A 19,190-nucleotide genomic window follows, 5' to 3' on the forward strand; every position below is an offset into this window, starting at 1 on the left:
ATTGACTCCCTTTCCTGCAAGACCCAGTGACACCGGCCTGTGGGCCTCCAGGCTCCTGCTTTGGTGCTCAGTTGGCTTCGTTTCCCATTAGTTGGCTTTGCCTTGTTCTCTGTCAGCCTGAGGCCCCTTTTGTTCCCCGTGAGGTCTTGCCACTTGTCCTCTAAGGGTATGGGTTCAGTGTTACCTGCTGGGTGTCTTTCTCTGACCTTCTTCTCCCTAGCAGGATCCACTGTCCACCTCTGTGGCCCCGAGGACCCCGCCTTGCTGGCTTTGAGGACTGACTGTTTCTTAGTCACCCCCATGAGACACAGAGTCCCTTAAGTGCATAGCTCTCTCCCAAGTGAATCTGGTTCTGAGAAGGTCTTGTATGTCAAAATAGCAGTTGTTGAATGTGTCAAGTGCTGTGCTCAGTGCTAATGTTTATAAACCCTCATGGAGCCTACAATCACCCTGGAGGGGCTGACCCTAAATAAGTAAACAGTTAAATGTATAATTGAAAATTGTACAAAAGTCCTAAGGGGACAGAGAATGGGGTGTGTAGAGCAAGAGAGTTTAGGGCAATTCCTGGACTTGGTCTGCAGAGGTCTTCAGTCCAGGACCCTCCTCCTCAATCCCTTATGGAGCGAAGTGAAAGGCTTATCCTCTTTTGAAGGTCTGGGGACTTGAGATGGAAATGGGGAAGGGAGAATGAGCTCTTTCTGGCAGCCAGTGGCAAGGCTGTTTCTTGGCTGCTCTGACTTGCTTTTTAAGAAGCTGATGGATAGGATGATCCACATGCATGCATGTTCAGTGTCTGACTCTTTGCAATCCCACTGATTGTAGCCTGCCAGGCTCCTCTGTCCATGGGGTTCTCCAGATAAGAGTACTAGAATGGGTTGCCATTTCCTCTTCCAGAGGATCTTTCCAACCCAGGGATTAAACCCATGTCTCCTGCATTGGCGGGTGGCTTCTTTACCACTGAGCCACCTGGGAATCCCTGGGATGATCTACAGTCTGCATTAAAAAAAAAAAAAAAATCACCAGAGCAGCATCCATGTGACCTGGGTCCGCTTTGTGCCATGGGTTTCCTTTCCCTCTGCCAAGCTGGGTGACTCTGCCCCTTGCAAAGTGAGAAAGCCAAAGGCTATGTCGACAGCATCCCTGCTGACACGGGTTCTGTGGTCCATTCCCCACCTGTGGTTGATACCACAAGAGTGACACCTGGTCCCTTTCCTTCAGAGGAGGGCGGTCATGGCCTCTGATAGGTAATAGGAGTGGCTCTGTGGCTGGAGCTGGTGCTCCCTGGTCGGCGAGTGAGTGCTCAGTGGGGAAGGGCAGTGCTGCACCCTTTAAACTGTGATGCCCTGGAGCCCATATGAGCCCGTGTTGTTTGACTGCCATGGTGAGGTGGTGGAGGAAGGTAATTGGGAGAAATGGGAAGCTCACTGGATATTTGAAAACCAGACAGAAAGTGAAAGAACGTTGAAATGATGCTTTTAATCATAGAGAATAATGAATCCAGCTAATAAAATCCAGTTTCATGCCAGGTCTTAGGCACATATTGAGGGCGCCTTGGGAGATGGTCTTCTGCTGGCTCTCATAAACCTCAGAGTTGTTTAGCATCGGGAGCCCCTGAGGTCAGCTGCCTCCCTGGCATGTGTGCTGTGATGGTGCTTGTAGGGTGAGAGCCCATGGGGGCCTGAGGGGTTCTGCAGGTGAAGAAGTGGACTCCACTGCCGCAAGGCAGGCAGGCATGATTGCCACCCTGTGAGTGACACCAGCTTCCAAGCCTCTCGGGAAACCGCAGGATCTGGTCTGTGCTGTCAGGACTGTGGCCTGAGGCTCACAGGGTGTGTCCAGCTCCCTGGGGCCTCTGGTGGCCCCGCCCCCTTCCATCCTGCAGAGAACCCAGTGGAGAGCTGGGCAGTGATTGGCTTGGGCAGCTCTCCTTCTGGTCTTGAAGTTTCCCCATCTCAGGAGTCAGCCGGGATGGATGTAGGGAGGTTTGATCAGGTGAGAGCAGTTGACTTCGGCCTAGCTGCAGAGAGCGCCCATGTCTTTGGAATGCTTTCTTTGGAGCCCTGGGTCTTTGTGGCTCCAGGTGGCTGTGTGTGGCCCACCTCCTAGCTGACAGTGTGTGCAGTGTCCCCACTGGGCAGTTGAGAACAGAGAAGTGTTTTTGTCAGGAGACTCTTGTGATTTCTTGGTACCCAGTGGGGAGTTTGGGGCTCACAGCCCCAGGTAAAGGGACCTCAACTTTGTTCCCTACCAAACTGGGTGAGTCCAGCCGGACAGTCCCAGAGAAGCTTAAACTCATGTGTCGGCAGCAGCACACCATTCTGAGCTGTGACATTAAAGCAGAGACCTCTCTGGTCTCACCTCTTGCCTCTGCCTTTTAACTGTCTCCCTCCCCATTCTGGCTTGGGAGGGCCATGCCTTCTGCAGGCCTGATCTTGTTAGTCTTGTGATCAGTAACTTCTCTGGTTTCCTGCCAAGACCTGGCACTGGAATCTTCCATAAAGTGTCCCCAGATTGCCTTTCCAGCCTCACCTTCCCCTGTGCCTCTCATATATCCTTTACTCCAGGCAAACTGTCTCACTTTCTGCTCTCCCAGCAAGCCTTCTAGGCTTTCATATCCCTGCCTTTGCTGTTGCTGGTCTCTCCTCTAATGCCTGTTCCCACACAGACAGACTCTGCTTCGTACCTGCCTTTCAAAGTCTGTTGTGGACTGGACTATATCCCCTCAAATTCCTTAGCCTCCAATGTGATGGGGAGATGGGGCTGTTGGGAGTCATTGGAGTTAAATGAGGTTATAAGGGTGGGGTCCTGGCCTCCTGATTGGATTGATGTCTTATCAATAGGGAGCCACAGCAGAGCACTGTCTCTCTGAGTGAACCCAGAGGAAAGGCCCTGTGAGTTCACAGAGAGAGGGTGGCATCTGCAATCTGGGATGAGAGCTCTCGTCAGAAACTGAATCTCCCACCACCTTGATCATGGCCTCCAGCCTCTGGAACAGAGAAAGCCAGCGTCCATGGTTTAGGCCTGCCTGGCATTTGTTTAGGCAGCTGGAACAGACGAAGGCAACCTGCCTCCCTCCCCCCTGCAAATACCATCTCTCTCCAAAGCAGCCTCCTCACTGCACCCACAGCACTGCCTCTCCCTCCCTGGACACTTGGCTCAGGCTTCCTGGGGTCCTTATTTTTGTTAATTAATTTCCACCACTGGTCTGTCAGCAGTTTGAGGGTAGGGACCTTGTTTTGCTTATCCAAATCAGAGTGCCAGGTATTATATGTTTAGTCAGTTAATAATTGAATGAATTAATACACATGGACACTCACCCCCTGCTCCTTGCCAGTTGGCTGTTAGATTGCAGATAGTCCTTTTGTGGCTGCTTTTCAGTATTTCTGCTCTTAGTGATCATTTAACCTGATCCCTCCAGGGTATTAACATATGGAAGGTAGAGGGGACTCATGGTGTCATTTTCCCACCCTCATTATGCGTTGGTTTGCCTGAATGTGCAGCTTTTCTCAGCTCAGTTGGTGAGAGGAAAGGAATTGCTATCAGTTGGTGATAGCATAGAGGAGAGCCAGGCCAGGGTCAGACCCAGTCCACCATGACAAGGAGGGAGTGAGCGCGTGTGTCCCTCAGCCTTCCTGGCGTTGTCTTCTCCAGGAATAGGCACCGAGTCCTCTGTCTCGACCCCAGCCTCACAGAGGCTAGGTGATGAAGTGGGTCCCTCATGAGCGGCAGCGGTGGGATACATCTTTCAAGTTGAGCTGCTGGGAGCACAGCCCAGAGAGCCAGGGTGCCCAAGTGGCATGTCCAGTTAGGTACCAGGACAGCCGGGGCGGGGGTGGGGGAACAGAGCCACAGAGAGGAGCCAAGTCTACTGAGTGGTGCTTAGTCACTCAGTCATGTTCGACTCTTTGTGACCCCATGGACTGTAGTCCACCAGGCTCCTCTGTCCATGGGATTCTCCAGGCCAGAATACTGGAGTGGGTGGCCATTGCCTTCTGCCGGTTCGGTTCAGTTCATTTTCTCAGTCGTGTCCAGCTCTTTGGTACCCCATGAACTGCAGCACGCCAGGCCTCACTGTCCATCACCAACTCCCGGAGCCTTCCCAAACTCATGTCCGTTGAGTTGGTGATGCCATCTAACCATTTCATCCTCTGTTGTCCCCTTCTCCTCCAGCCCTCAATCTTTCCCAGTATCAGGATCTTTTCATCAGCTCTTCGCATCAGGTGGCCAAAGTATTGGAGTTTCAGCTTCAACATCAGTCCTTTCAATGAACACCCAGGACTGATCTCCTTTAGGATGGACTGGTTGGATCTCCTTGCAGTCCGAGGGACTCTCAAGAGTCTTCTCCAATGCCACAGTTCAAAAGCATCAATTCTTTGGTGCTCAGCTTTCTTTATAGTCCAACTCGCACATCCATACATGACTACTGGAAAAACCGTAGCCTTGACTAGATGGACCTTTGTTAGCAAAGTAATGTCTCTGTTTTTTAATATTCTGTCTAGGTTGGTTATAACTTCCCTTCCAAGGAGTAAGCATCTTTTAATTTCATGGCTGCAGTTACCATCTGCAGTGATTTTGGAGCCCCCCAAAATAAAATCAAACACTGTTGTCACTGTTTCCCCATCTATTTGCCATGAAGTGATGGGACCAGATGCCATGATTGTAGTTTTCTGAATGTTGAGTTTTAAACAAGCTTTTTCACTCGCCTCTTTCACTTTCATCAAGAGGCTCTTTAGTTCCTCTTCTCTTTCTGCCGTAAGGGTGGTGCATATCTGAGGTTATTGATATTTCTCCTGACAATCTCGATTCCAGCTTGTGCTTCATCCAGCCCAACATTTCTGATGATGGTGTCCATTGCCTTCTGCAGGGGACATTGTCAAATCCAGCTGCTCCGATGCCCTGCCTGAAGCCCCTGGCAGGTTTGGTACCTGCTTTGCACTTCAGCCCCGACTGCCACACTTCTCTCTCCTTTCTTTACTCAAATGTGCTAAAGGTGTTCCCTGAGTTTTTACTTGTGCTCCCTTTGCCTTCTCTTCCCCCAGATCATGGCAATTCTGTTTCCCCATCTTGCAGGTCTCAGCTTAAGTGCTGCTTGTTCCAATGGTCCTCTCTGCGTCCCCGGTTTCAGGGCCCCACCGCAGTGTCACATTGCCCCAACACTGTGTTTCATCCCCACAGCCCCTCCTGCTGTCTGAAGTTGTCCTGTGCAGACTGACAGTGACACAGAAGCAGAGCCCTGGCCTCCCATTTCCCTGCTGTGTCTGCAGTAGGGAGAAGAGCCTGGCACGCAGTGGGGGATAATAAATATTTGTTGGCCCATCGAAAGAATGCTGAGTTGTTAAGTGAACAGGGAGGTGTCTGGTGTCCTAGAACTGTGTACAGGGGGCGCTGGCTGTGTGTGCTGCTGGAGGGGCAGTCCCTTGGTGTGGCTGGTGTGGCACTGCCCTGGGCCTGGAGGGAGTGCTTGGCTATGCTCATGCCAGGCAGTGCCTAGAGATCAGCTTCTTAGGGGAGCCTTTTCCCTCCTGAGTGGTTTGCTTCTAGTAATATTGAGTTTCCATTTTTATGTCAGCATCTGAAGCCTCTCATTAGATGAAGAAGGAAAATTTGGTGCTGGTCCAGATTTTTCTTTCGAAAAAAAGAAAAATGTGTCCTTGATTAGAACCTCACAGCTCTGCCTGAGCTTGAAGTGCTTTTGACAGTCAAGAAAACCCTAAAGTTGTAGAGACCTTGTTTATATTCAAGGAGTTTCAGTTACCAAGCATCATGGCTGTACTTCGGATGTAAGGGGAGGTATAAGTATTTTAAAAAGAACTAAGACTTGCCCCGTCTTCCACAGAAAAGGAACATTCTTTTTTTTTTTGGTATGTATTCGCTGTTTCTGTGACCACACAGTCATGCCTGGCTTTATAGTTGAAAAATCATTTGGAAATAGTTTTAAGATTGTTCAACTCTTCCCTCACTGACAGTTACCAGACTCTTTACCTAGATGTTCATCACTTAGATGAATTCATCTTAGATGATTGCTCAGGGGGAACTTCATCTCCTAATGCTGGACTGGAATATTCATAAGGTACATTTGCTCTGACCCAGCATTCCAGGAGCCGGACCATAAACACTGACCTCTGGGTAGGGGAGAGAAGGGGCAGACCATGGCCTCCCTGCTTAATGAGAGCAGTACAGGTTTAGAGAACAGGCCAGCCTCCAATCACTAGACACCCTCATGCCAAGAAAAGGTTAAAATGTCATATATTTCCATAGGAATGCCGAACTTTTTCCTTGATGCAGGCATTCAGGAAATTAAACCACAAGAAAGGCCAAGTCGAATTTCTTAATCCACCCCAAACAATGAAATTTGAAGTGTGGGTTTATGGTTGGAAAGTGACTGGGTAAAAATAGCACCAACTGACTCAACACATCAGCCTCCTCAGGCTCCCAGAGCCTCTGATGCGTGTGGACTCTGCTCACAGACACCCGTGTGGTTGGAGCTTGCCTTCCTTTGGGAAGCCGGGGCAGCCCGAGAACTAGTGCCTCTTTTTTCATCTGCTGCCTCTGTTCCCTGCTCTCTCCATACTCAACTCCAGAAGTTTCCATCTAGGCTCACAGTGTCTTCTGGTGGACATGACTCTGAGGGAGGCCCCCTGGCTGCCTTTGGTGTTGGGTTTAGATGGTCTCTGTGTTTGGGGCTGTGGCATCTTATTGCCTTTGGCCTCACTGTCCACCGGAGGTTTCCATAGTTGCTCGCCTGACCAGGGTGGGGAGGATTGCTCTGCCTCGGGCTATATCTCCCTTGCTTGAACTTTCCTGTTTGTGCTCTCCCGTCCTCATGTATCTTATAGCTGATGTTTTGGGGATTCCTCTAGGCCTGGAGCTCTAAGAATGCAATTTGGCCTTTGAGAGGCTCATCCCAATACACCTGAGAGTTTTTCTAAGCTGCTCAGATTCCCAAAGCACCTGCCATTTGCCTGGAACTTCCAAGATGTCCTCGGCAAGAGGAGATGGGGAAAATATAGCATAAATGCAATTAGATAAATAACAGGAACGGCTTCCCAGGTGGCTCAGCCATAAAGAATCCACCTGCCAGTGCAGGAGACGAGGGCTTGATCCCTGGGTCAAGAAGATCCCCTGGAGAAGGAAATGGCAACCTATTCCAGTATTCTTGCCTAGGAAATCCCATGGACAGAGCAGGCTGGTGGGCTACAATCCATAGCGTCGCAAAAGAGTCGAATATGACCTGGCAACTAACAAGTAATAGGAAAAAGAAACCAGATGAGAGTAACTGCTAGCTTATTGTCTGCTTTTTTTTTGGAAAAAAAAAAAAAAAAAACCACATGTATTTGGAAACCCAGAAAACCACCTTATGGTGAAGTAGGAGAAAGGTAGAAGTTTTTAGAAGTACTTGTCTTAGGAAAAAGAGTATAAAAATGAGTAACTCTGGGTACTTTAAGAAGACTCTTAAAGAACCTTGTATGTGTGCTGAGTTGCTTCAGTCACGTCCAAATCTTTTGCAATCTTATGGATTGTAGCCCACCACGCTCCTCTGTCCATGGGATTCTCTAGGAAAGAACACTAGAGTGAGTTGCCATGCCTACCTCCAGAAGATCTTCCTGACCCAGGGATCGGACTAGTGTCTCTTACCTGGATTGGCAGGCAGGTTCTTTTTCACTAGCACCTGGGAAACTTGAGGTCATGGCAAAATGCCTTAAATCTGATCGACTTTGCCAGGAAATGTGTATTTTCTGTGAGGTAGTTAATTAGTCCCTTTAGAAACATTTTTAATTTAAAAGCAATACCTGTCCATTTTGAAACGATGGAGTGTTTCAAAAATACACGTTCTCTTCTAGTTACATATGTGTGTATGCACACACATATAAATGTATAATATAAACATGTATTTGGCATACTGATTATGTATAATGATTACAATATTATATGTTTCAATATATTTATTTTGTCATTACAAATATATATATGGGAGGATATTTAGAGTATCATAAAGAAAATTTAAAATAATTTGTAATTCACTATGGGGTGAGGGAATGTGATTGCTTGTCCCCAAAGATGACCGCCTAGGAGCCACCCCTCCCAGGCTTCACCCCTGTGAGCAGTCCCTTCTCCTGGAATCTGGGCAGGCTCAGTGGCTTGTTTCTGGTGGACAGGACACAGTGGAAGTGATGCAGCTGGACTTCTGGGGCTTGGTTACCAGGAGCTCTGTGCAGTTTCAGCCTTGGTCTCTTGGGACACTGGTTCTTGGCACGCTCCCTTTTGGAATCCAGCTGCCCTGCTGGGAGAAGCCAGAATCCCAGAGGGAGCACACATGAAAGTGCTCTGGTTGACAGCCCCTGCTGAGCTCTTTGCTGACAGCCAGCGTTGACTGCTAGCAATGTGTGTGATGTGGCCATGCAGCCCAGCTGAGCCTTCGGAAGACTGCAGCCTTAGTTGCAGTTTCCTGGTGTCCACACAGGAGACTCCAGGTGAGGACTGCCCAGCTGAGCCTAGATGACCAACAGAACCATGGGGGAGGATCATACACTGTTTTCAACCAATAAGTTTTGGGGTGGTTGGTCATGTAGCTACAGATAACTAGCATAGCCAATTTCAAAGTAAACAGGGTTAAAGGGGGCATGATGTGGCCAAAGAACTCAGATTCTAGGGCTGGAAGGCCTGATGTCCTGCTCTGTCACTCTCTAAGGTCAACTTTTGACCTTAGGCAAGTTGTTTCCATTTGTTAAATGGGAATTGGGAGATACAAGTATTCTGGTGTCTGACACAGTAAGTACTAAGGAAGTGTTAGTCTCCATGTGGTTGTATTGAATAGTCATGGGAACGGTGATAAGGGAACACTGGAAACAGCAGTGGCAGCAGCAGAAAATATATAATTAAAATGCTTCTATAGTTACATTTTTTTTTTGCAGCTGTGAATAATGTCATTCATTTCTGAACCTCTCCACACTTAATATCGTACTGGGTGCACAGAAGGGACTTTATGACTTGCTAGGCATGGCTGAGGTCAGCACAGTGAGGAGGGTCTTCCGTGCCTAGTGTTATCTGTGCTATTCTGAGGGCAAGCAGCCGGGCTATGAGTGAGGGGAAAAGGCCACTTCTGTACAGAATTGCAAGGAGGCAGGGCTGGGAGGGTTTGAAACATTAGCTGCTCCAATGTTCTTGTCTTTACAGTCTAGGAAAACTGACATCCAGAGGGCAAGTGGCTCGTCCGAGGCTGGACACAGTGGCAGAGTCAGGCCAGTGAGCCAGGGCTCTAACTCAGGGCCCTGTCTACTCACACTTACCCAGAGCTACTCAGTCCACGTTTCATTAAATAAGGCAGAGCATACTGCATTTTAAAAAAAAGGGGATCAAAATGAACATCACCAGTAATGTGACAAATTGTGCTTCCTGGTATGAGGGAGTGAGAAGAAACCAGTATCACTTCTGTGCTATTCCTAACAAAGATGCATAACCCGAATCAAATCAGAAGGAAACATCAGTAAACCCAAATTTAGGGAGATTTCACTAAATAATTGGCTTGTATGCCTCAGATTGTCGTAGAGGCCAGGGAAAGACTGAGAAACACTATTTCATATTGAAGAGGTGTGACAACCAAATGCCATTCTGGGTCAGAAATTTTGTTTTTGGTTTTTTTACAATTGACAAGTTTTGAATGGGATTGTAGATTAAAAGGTAGATGTATTAATTTCTTGGGTTTAATTGTTGTACTGTTATGATGAGAGTGTCCTTGCTTTGTAGGAAGTACCTACTGAAATATTTAGAGGTTAAATCTTTTTTTTTTTTTGCTTTCATCTGCAATGATGTCAATTTGGCATTATATTTTATGTCTTTAATTTAAAATTAAAACAAGTTATTTTATTAAAAACCAAAAACTAAATTAATTAAATTAAAATGAAAGAAATGAATCAGTGCTTAAGTACAATTTGGTAGATATTTTCAGTTGTTGGATCTATGATGGGAACAAGTTATGAAAAGGATTTCAAATGAAAATTGGAGACCGAACTTCCAGCTTGGGGACCAGTCTTTTGACTTCTCTACATTTTCGGGTAATTCTTAGATTCATGGTAGGAGGGGCTCCTCTTAACCTTGGTACCAAACAGGGGTGAAAGCAATGAAACGTAGATTGTATCTTGTATGGGAGAAAGCTATAAAATGAGGACCATAAACCCTACTTGGAAGGATTAAATTAGGTAAAAAATATGTGAAAATGACCTAGTCTAGTTCCTAGTTCCCAGGCATATGAGAACCTCACTATTTTATAGATGATGATAGATAGTTTTATCTTTTTTAAAATTGAAGTATGGTTGATTTACAATGTTATGTTTCTGATAAATAGCGAAATGATTCAGTTTCATTTATTTATGTATATATGTATGCATATAAATTTTTCTTTTCCATTATAATGGACTGTTAAGTACATACCTGTTCATCTCAAATATCTAATTTATCACTCTCTCCCTCCCTCCCTTCCCCTTTGGTAACCCAGGTTGGGAAATATGTTGTGGGCCCTATAACTTTCATAGCAGTGAAAACTTCTTTGGTATAATTGTTCTCCAGTTTTTGAGTTGTCTGGGACACACGCCACCCCTCCCAGGTCTGCGGCACCCAGAGCCCCTGCCCTTGCGGCAGGCCACTGCTGACCTGCACCTCCGCAGGAGACACACTCACGGGCAGGTCTGTCTCTTTCTCCGTGGGGTCCCTGGGTCCAGGTGTACACTGAGGTTTGCTTGAGCCCTCCCAGCGTCTCTGGTGGGTGTGGGGATTGATTCTAAACGTGATTTCGCCCCTCCTGCCATCTTGTTGGGGCTTATCCTTTGCCCTTGGACATGGAGTATCTTCTTTTGGTGGGATCCAGCATTCTCCTGTTGATGGTTGTTCAGTGGTTAGTTGTCATTTTGGAGTTCTCACAGGAGAAAATGAGTGCACATCCTTCTACCCCGCCATCTTGTATGCCCTCTGGGAGGGCACAAACAAAACCTCGTGCGTGCCAGGACCCAGGAGAAAGGAGCAGTGACCCCACAAGAGACTGAACCAGACTTGCCGATGAGTGTCCAGGAGTCTCCGGCGGGGGAATGGCTTGACAGTGGCCTGCCGTGGGATTAGGGGCACTGAACAAAACGGTCCTGGTGGAACTCCTTAGAAGGAGGTCGCCATTACCGCCATTACCACTATTACCCCTGTTTCTTGAGGGCTAACCACCTGTCATGCTGTTAGTAATTGATACAGCCAACTCTTCTGGTGCTTACCGTACTGATCATAGTGCTTAGAGTACTGGCCTAAGTGTTTTACATAGATTACATCATTTAATCCCAAAAGCCAACCCTTGAGGTTATTATGCTCATTTTATAGAGAAAGAAAATTGTTGTCTGAGGAGGCTTCAACAAATAGCTGAGAAAAGAAGAGAAGCTAAAGGCAAAAGAGAAAAGGAAAGGTACACCCATCTGAATGCAGAGTTCCAAAGAAGAGCAAGGAGAGGTAAGAAAGCCTTCCTGAGTGATTGATGAAAAGAAATAGAGGAAAATAATAGAATGGGAAAGACTAGAGATCTCAAGAACATTAGGGATACCAAGGGAATGTTTCATGCTAAGATGGGCACAATAAAGGACAGAAACAGATGGACCTAACAAAAACAAAAGATATTAAGAAAAGGTGGCAAGAATACACAGAAGAACTATACAAAAACAATCTTAATGACCCAGATAACTACGATGGTCTGCTCACTCACCTAGAGCCAGACATCCTGGAGTGTGAAGTCAAGTGGGCCTTAGGAAGCATCACTACGAACAAAACTAGTGGAGGTGATGGAATTCCAGATGAGCTATTTCAAATCCTAAAAGATGATGCTGTGAAAGTGCTGCACTTACTATGTCAGCAAATTTGGAAAACTCAGAAGTGGCCAGAGGACTGGAAAAGGTCAGTTTTCATTCCAATTCCAAAGAATGTTCAAACTACCACACGATTGTACTCATCTCACATGCTAGCAAAGTAATGCTCAAATTCTCCAAGCTAGGCTCAGTAGTACTTGAACTGAGAACTTCCAGATGTTCAAGCTGGTTTCAGAAAAGACAGAGAAACCAGAGATCAAATTGCCAACATCTGTTGGATCATAAAAAAAGCAAGAGAATTCCAGAATATCTGCTTCATTGACTATGCTAAAGCCTTTGACTGGGTGGATCACAGCAAACTGTGGAAAATTCTTAGAGATGGGAATACCTTCCCTGTCTCCTGTGAAACCTGTGTGCAGGTCAAGAAGCAGCTGTTAGAACCGGACATGGAACAATGGACTGTTTCTAAATTGGGAAAGGAGTACATCAAGGTGGTCTATTGTCATCTTCCTTATTTAACTTATATGCAGAGTACATCATGCAAAATGCCAGACTGGATGAAGCACAAGCTGGAATCAAGATTGCAGGGAGAAATATCAACAACCTCAGATATGCAGATGACACCACCCTTATGGCAGAAAGAGAAGAGGAACTAAAGAGCCTCTTGATGAAAGTGGAAGAGGCTAGTGAAAAAGCTGGTTTAAAACTCAACATTCAGAAAACTACAATCATGGCATCCAGCCCCATAACTTCATGGCAAATAGATTGGGAAACAATGGAAATAGTGACAGACTTTATTTTCTTGGACTCCAAAATCACTGCAGATGGTGACCGCAGCCATGAAATTTAAAGACACTTGCTGCTTGGAAGAAAAGCTATGACAAACCTAGACAGTGTATTATAAAGGAGAGACATTACTTTGCTAACAAAGGTCTGTCTAGTCAAAGCTGTGGTTTTTCCAGTAGTCATGTATGGATGTGAGAATTGGACCATAAAGAAAGCTGAGCACCAAAGAATTGAGGCTTTTTTTTGAAGTTTTAAAAACTTTTATTTTACATACAAAGAGCTAGTATTATTTCTGCCTAAGGTTGATGTGCTGGATGAGCCATCTAAGGAAGTTTGGTTAATCCAACTTAATGAAGTGATGTCCTTCACATACTGGTGGAAACACCGTTGGCACATATCGAGGCCGTATTTCCGGATTAGACTGTGCTGGTTTGAGCAGACCTGGTAAGAGCGAGAACCCTGGCCGAATTTTCTTGGATGGCTCCAGTAGAGCTCCTAGTGACCCATGTTGCTTTCTCAGCTGCTGCTGCTGCTGCTGCTGAGTCACTTCAGTCGTGTCCGACTCTGTGTGACCCCTTAGATGGAAGCCCACCAGGCTCCCCCGTCCCTGGGATTCTCCAGGCAAGAACACTGGAGTGGGTTGCCATTTCCTTCTCCAATGCATGAAAGTGAAAAGTGAAAATGAAGTCACTCAGTCGTGTCTGACCCTTAGCGATCCCACGGACTGCAGCCTACCAGGCTCCTCCATCCATGGGATTTTCTAGGCAAGAGTACTGGAGTGGCTTGCCATTGCCTTCTCCGTGCTTTCTCAGCTGCAATGAGGTAAAAGGCAGAACTGGTGCTTTTGAACTGTGGTGTTGGAGAAGACTCTTGAGAGTCCCTTGGATGGCAAGCAGATCCAACCAGTCCATCCTAAAGGAAATCAGTCCTGAATATTCATTGAAAGGACTGATGCTGAAGCTGAAGCGCCAATATTTTGGCCACCTGATGCAAAGAACTGACTCATTGGAAAAGACCCTGATGCTGGGAAAGATTGAAGGCCGGAGAAGGGGACGACAGAGGATGAGATGGTTGAATCTCATCACCAACTTGATAGACATAAGTTTGAGCAAGCTTCGGGAGTTGGTGATGGTCTGGGAAGCCCGGGGTGCTGCAGTCCATAGAGTCCCAAAGAGTCAGACACGACTGAGCAACTGAACTGAACCAAATCAGATGTGTGCTCAGGAGTGTGACTGCTGGATCTTATGGCAACTCTATTTTAGTTTTTTAAGGAACCTCCATACTGTTCTCCCGGAGAAGGCAATGGCAACCCACTCCAGTACTCTTGCCTGGAAACTCCCATGGACGGAGGAGCCTGGTAGGCTGCAATCCATGGGGTCGCGAAGAGTCAGACACTATTGAGCAACTTCACTTTCACTTTTCACTTTCATGCATTGGAGAAGGAAATGGCAACCCACTCCAGCATTCTTGCCTGGAGAATCCCAAGGATGGAGGATCCTGGTAGGCTTCCGTCTATGGGGTCGCACAGAGTCAGACACAACTGAAGCGACTTAGCAGCAGCAGCAGCAGCATACTGTTCTCCACAGCAGCTGTACCAATTTACATTCCCACCAACAGTATAGCAATGTGCATTTTTGTTTTGCTTGTCCCCACATCCTCTCCAGCATTTGTTATTTGTAGACTTTTTGATGATGGCCATTCTGACTGGTTTGAGGTAGGACCTCGTTGGGGTTTTGATTTGCATTTCTCTAATAATTAACAATGTTGAGTGTCTTTTCAAATGCTTTTTGGCTATCTATATGGGTTTTTTTTTTTTTGGAGAAATATCTGTTTAGGTCTTCTGCCCATTTTTTGCTTGAGTTGTGTGTTTTTTTGTTATTGAGTTGTATGAGCTGTTTGTTTGTTTTGGAAATTAAACCCTTGTTGGTTGCATCATTTGTTAATATTTTCTCCCAGTCTGTATGTTGTCTATTCACCTTGTTTATGGTTTCTGTCTTTTTTCTCATGTATCATAAAAACCAAAATTATGTGACGTATTTTCAGGAGTCCTGGCTCAGGGGGCAGGAAACTTGGAGAGCCATTTGATCATTGATAAGCCAGTTTACAAACCATCACAGGTAGTCCTCCTGAAAAGAGTAAAACCTTTTAATCTTTTAGGAAGAAAAACAGTTTTTTTCCCTCTTGTTTGAAAAGGTAAGAAGGTGGGTAGATCTTCACCTGCCTCAGAGAGGTGTTTCTGGATTCATAAAGTGGAGAAACTGATTTTTTTTCCCTTGCAGGTTGCCATGATGTAGATTTCTGGGCACAAGGGATGTTGTGTGGGGCCTCTCTTTCCTTGACTCCTGCAAGGTCCCAGGGAGAAGTCAGGCGTGTGCCTGAGAAGTTGGCTCTTCTCTTCCTGACCCACTTACCCTCCTGGTATAAGCATTTCAGTGGTGCCCATCACTCTCCTTCAGCCTCCTCCTGCTGTATCAGCTAGAGGAGGAGGCTGAAGGAGATAGTGGCCTTGAGTCTGAGGGTGGTGGTGGGCTACATGACCCCATTTGAGAAGGATGAGTCTGCCGGGTGAATGGGACTCAGACAGTTCAGCCCACCAGGAAGGACAGCTGCCAAAATACAGAAGCCTTCTCATTAGTGAACTGAAAGAAGTGGCCAAGGTGCTGGAACCTTGAAAGCAAAGCTGCCTGTGCTTGCTTAGGTGTTGCTCAGAGACCTGTAGGTCAGCATTGTGCTCTCAGCACACAGCCAGGCAGGGCAGAAAATGTGCCCTGAGTGTCAGGATGGAACATGGAGCCACCGGAAACTGTATTAGGAGATGTCAACTTCTTGTTCACAGAACTCCTGTGGGCGTTATAGAGACAGTTTTGGGGTGTGCTCTAGCTCACTGGGGTCTGGCTATGTCTGGTTTGGCTCACCTCACTAGTGACCATTCCAGGTTTAGGGGAGATGTACTGGGGCAAGGAGCCAGGCAGTGGGGAAGTGTGAGGCAGGCGATGAAGGACAGGAGTCCTGCACGATGACTGCCCTGGACTGGCAGACACAGATCTCAGTGGTAGGCCAGTTCGGAACAGCTGTCCAAGGAAGACTGCTTTCTACCGCTGCCATCCCCAAGGGTCTGTGAGAAAAAGCCTGTTCTCAAAGAGCAGAGACCAGGCATGGTCACAGAGTTGGTGAACAACATCAGAATGTGGTCCTGCCCCCAGCAGGAAGGAGAGCTTACAGGTTTGGAGACAAGAAACAAGGTGTGTAGCAGATACCAGAGCACGATAAGCAGTGGGGAGGCCAACATGGGCCAGGGACCTCCGTACCAAAGAAATGAATGAAGGGGGTAGGGTTGGGCGGACGGTTTGCTATTCTGCTTTCTAAATCTAAAATTCAATTTCCCCTGCATATTGAACTTCATAAAGAAATGCGTGAGCTATAATTTCATATTGGCAAGAGAAGTGAGAAGAAAATTGAGGCCGGATGTTTTATGTGTTGTCTTCTATATATGTCCCTAAAGTTTTTCAGCTGAGTTGGAAATAAATTCTGTCCTATCCTAAAGGATATGATTTATACCAAGTCACTGAAGGTGCTCAGGCTGGAGTCATGTTGCACTGTTGCTAAAGCAAAAACCGTGTCTTTTCATAATGCTCTGTTTTGTCCACAAAATAGGAGCTGATAGTTGTAAAAAATGTTACGGCTAAGCCGTAACTAACACTCCATGCTTAATTTTGAGAGGGGAATAGGGCTAGAAGAAAGAATTTGCTGTATAGTTAATACATAAAACTGACTGTGGTCATTAATTTCAACCTCTTGGCCCCAAAGCCTTTCACCAGAGCTGCTAACAGGTCGTATAAATCACTCTTATGAGCTCTATTTCCTTTCCCTTCCCCTCTTCCCTCAGGGGAGGGGGCTGGCCACTGATGTGGAAGCATCGCTTGGCCCCGGGGACTTCTGAGTCAGCAGACCTGAGCACTGCTGCATCCTGGCTTCCAGGGACCGAAGGCCAGGGAACGTGGGGCTGAAGGGCAAGCATGGGGGTTCAGAACTTCCTTTCAACTTATTTTGTGGCATGAAAACTCTTTTTTCTGAAACTTCTCCATTGGCCCTTGCTCAGTGAAGGGGAACCCCAAGAGTCTTCAAGTTCCTTGAGGATGGGGTGGGGGTGGTTTGAGGGAGGTGGCTGCGGGAAGCAGGAAACCCCTTCTTGGCCCATGGGAAACCTCGTGTCTGCCAAGATGCTCTGGAGCTGTTTGGTACTTTCACTCTTGATGTGGTGGCATGTCTTGTTTTTAAAGATCACAGAATTTGAAAAAGGGCTTCAGAGATGTCTTAAGGCTTTTCTCAGAAACCTGTGTGAGGCAAATCTGTGCTTGCTTTCAACTCTGACGCTTCCTTGCTAGATCATCCTAGTCAAGTCGCCAAAGTTCTCTGAGCCTCAGCATCCTCACTTGAAGATGGGAGATCCTGACACCCCCCAGGCAGAGCAGAGTGGAGGTTCGTGAGCTGAGGCAGTGGTTGTAAAGCCCCAGCATGGGCCTGGCACAGGCCTCCCGAGGGAGGGAGGGAGTGTTTGGCTTCCCAGGCTGGAGGAGCCCCAGCAGTCTGAGCCCTTGGCCCCTTGGCATGTTCCACTGTGTTCCTGTGTGCCAGCTATGCCCATAGTGAGCCAGCTGTCCTGCAGCTGGGCCCTGCATGGCAAAGCGGGTGGAGAAGGAGCTCTGCAGGGTGGGTGAAAACCCTGCTGGGAGGAGACCCAAGTTCCCTGTTAGATGTGAGAACCACCTCAGCCTGTTCCACCCCTGGGCCCCCTCAGGGACACAGCTGGGTCTGTGCACCATGACGGCAGGCCCTCCATCAAGCATGGCCTGACACCCTCTAGCGAAAGAAGCTGGGTTGGTGTGGCTGGTGTGGCACTTGCAGACTTTCTTCTCCCCTCCCCGATCAGGAGCCTCTTACCCTTGGAGGAAGTGTCCACCCCTTTCAGCTGCCCTTTGACCCCTGCAGGCCAGAGGTGCTGCTGAGGAGCAGTTAACAAGCTCCAGAGGATGATAAAGCAGATGGCAAATTGCTGCAATCCTGCCAAGCAGACAATGAGAAAGGGCCCCTTCCAGAGCAGCTGCTTCCGGGTCCTCAGCTCATGACGCCCTGCGTAGCTTGGGGTTGTCATCATTTCCCTTCCTCCCCGAACCCCCTCCCGGTTAGTGGAAGGCTTGGGCTGATGTTCTGAGGTAAAAGCCCTCTGATGTGTTATAAATCTTTATCTCTGGGAAAGCCCTGATGTTCTTTCAGAGCTTTCAGAAAGGGAGAGAATGCCCTTGCATGGTTCATCTGCCCGGGAGAAGGCCTGTCTGCTGCCCAGGACGGGGGCCAGTGCTTACATAACTAAGCACATCTTATCTCTTCAGCATTTCCTGACCTCTGTTATTTTGTATGTGTTAAGATGTGTCTATTGTTTCTGGGGATAGGAGAAGGGAGGGGAGAGGAAAGGAGGTTTTTTTAAAAATCCTTTTGTTTGTTTGGGGCTCTCCTTAATTACTCACCCTGGGTTGTAAGTCCATCCATGGTCAGACGACATGCCTTGTGGCTGGTTTAATTGGAGTCTGATGCTAATCTGTCCCAAGCCAGTTTCCAGTGGGGAATGTTGACTTGGGAGCCTCCCAGCTGGTTGTAAGGCCATGGACGTTGCCTTCTGCAGGGCAATTGAGCCGAGGAATTGACCCTGCCGTCCAGCCAGGCAGGTGCTCAGGGCCTCTGACACAGAAGCAGGGGTGGACCTCCTGAACCCCAAGAACAACAATCGGAACCTCCTCAGTGCCGGCCAGGGCCAGGGTGGTGAGGTAATGGGGATTCGAAGGTCTTGAAAGCACATTTTTGAGCCAGAACTTGGGGTCTTGTCTTTCCTTTCCCAGCTTGTTAGAACCGAGTGGTACCACTTTGTTAGCCTGTAACTGGATCATGAGAGGGTGAGGCAAGCAGACCTGTCCCCTTGTGAAGATGGCACCACACTCTTTACTTTATCCTCTGGACTTGAGGCTCAAGAGGAAGTGTCTTAGACCAGAAAGCCACCCAAGTTCTGAGCATCTTTGCCCAGTTTGAGTTGACATATTCATTGGATCCTGTCTTGTGATCACATGTTCATCAGTCCTGTGTGACCTCTGTACCAGCTTCTGTACCTTGTAGGCAGCAGTTCCGTTTCCTGGAGTGGCCCAGGCCAGCTCGCCGGGGCTGTCATCCTCATGGACACTGGCGTTTAAAGCTCCAGCTGCTGAGCCGTCATTTATGGAGAGGCCTGGGCCACTAGCCTCAGGGAGCTGAACTCATCTGAGGAGGATGATCAGCCACAAGCATGTTCCTAGAACACTAGGGGCTCACACAGGCCCCTTCGTAACATGGGAGCCAGGCCTCCTTCTACCTGAGAACATGACCTAGGCACACACTGACACTTCAGTTTTTGTGATTTAAACACATAATAAGTCTGAGGGGCTGGTTGCAATGCCCCTCACCCAACTAATTGGATGTTGCAGCAAACACGTTGCCAGGCATGCACAGGTTTGATTGGAACAGAGGATGCTAGGCATGGAGCATACA

General features: G+C 47.5%; 1 protein-coding gene and 1 pseudogene across 1 annotated transcript in view; one reads left to right on the forward strand and one right to left on the reverse strand.

Moving 5' to 3' along the window:
* The window catches only part of LOC148778773 (small ribosomal subunit protein uS14 pseudogene), a 60,603-nt pseudogene extending 47,479 nt beyond the window's left edge, over positions 1-13,124 (reverse strand).
* XXYLT1 (xyloside xylosyltransferase 1) overlaps positions 1-19,190 on the forward strand; it is a 182,748-nt gene that overhangs the window by 75,443 nt on the left and 88,115 nt on the right. The window lies entirely within an intron of this gene.

This window comes from Moschus berezovskii, chromosome 1 (genome assembly GCF_049115385.1).
Source record: "Moschus berezovskii isolate FMDL1 chromosome 1, NW_MosBer_1.0, whole genome shotgun sequence".
In the NCBI taxonomy this organism is placed as follows: Eukaryota; Metazoa; Chordata; class Mammalia; order Artiodactyla; family Moschidae; genus Moschus; species Moschus berezovskii.